We start from the raw sequence: 872 nt of genomic DNA, 5'->3' as shown, positions 1-872 counted from the left end.
TATATATATATATATATATATATATATATATATATATATATATATGTATACACACACGTACAAAGTTGAGTTATTTCTCAACAAATTGTATCTATTATTATTATTTATGGATGACATTGTCTTTGAGGCAAACATTTCGAAAATCAAATTCATTTTTCTTAAGGATGTACTGTTTCAGAGCCTTTTTAAGACTAAACACATATACATAACAACATGTACTCACATTTATATAGTAGAATGTATATGATGACGATGATGATCGTCATCGTTTAATGTCAGTCTTCTATGCATGCATGGGTAGGACAGTTGACAGGAGCAGGCCAGGTAGAAGACTACCCCAGACTACAGTGTCTGTTTGACAGGGTTTATACTGCCCTTCCTAACACCAACCAATCAACAGAGTGGACTCAGTGCTTTTTACATATATCCACACACACACATTATGTCAGCATCATCATCATCATCTTCATCCGACCCATACTTGCATAGATTGAATGGAATCTGTCATAGCAAGTTTACATAGCTGAGTGTTCTTCCTGTTACCAGCTGTTTCTAAGCAATATAATAATTCACCTATCTATCATGGACGGACGGTAGACACATCGGCTCCGTAAGTTTTGCCTTTTTTGCTTCTAAAAAGTTTGTTTCTCAGTAATATTTTATATACAAAAGCTGTGCAACAACTGACATATTCAGTTGTGCAACTTGTTTGCACGGGAAATCTGCCCTGTGTGGCGAATTCCCCATTTTTGTTAAATTTATTTTCGGCTTTCTTAGCCATTTTATTTTGAGAATGGCGATTCCAAGCCATGTGACGAATGCCGGTCTGTTTGGCCACTCGTACGCAATAACCTTTCCTACCCTGCCTTCCC

General features: G+C 36.5%; 1 protein-coding gene across 2 annotated transcripts in view; it reads right to left on the bottom strand.

The window, feature by feature from the left end:
* Nucleotides 1-872, bottom strand: part of LOC106879990 (metallophosphoesterase domain-containing protein 1) — a 32,245-nt gene that overhangs the window by 11,112 nt on the left and 20,261 nt on the right. The gene's annotated exons all lie outside the window — the stretch shown is intronic.

This window comes from Octopus bimaculoides, chromosome 17 (assembly GCF_001194135.2).
Source record: "Octopus bimaculoides isolate UCB-OBI-ISO-001 chromosome 17, ASM119413v2, whole genome shotgun sequence".
Classification (NCBI taxonomy): Eukaryota; Metazoa; Mollusca; class Cephalopoda; order Octopoda; family Octopodidae; genus Octopus; species Octopus bimaculoides.
The sequence above is the reverse complement of the archived record's forward strand: the minus strand, read 5'-3'. Positions and strand labels throughout refer to the sequence as shown.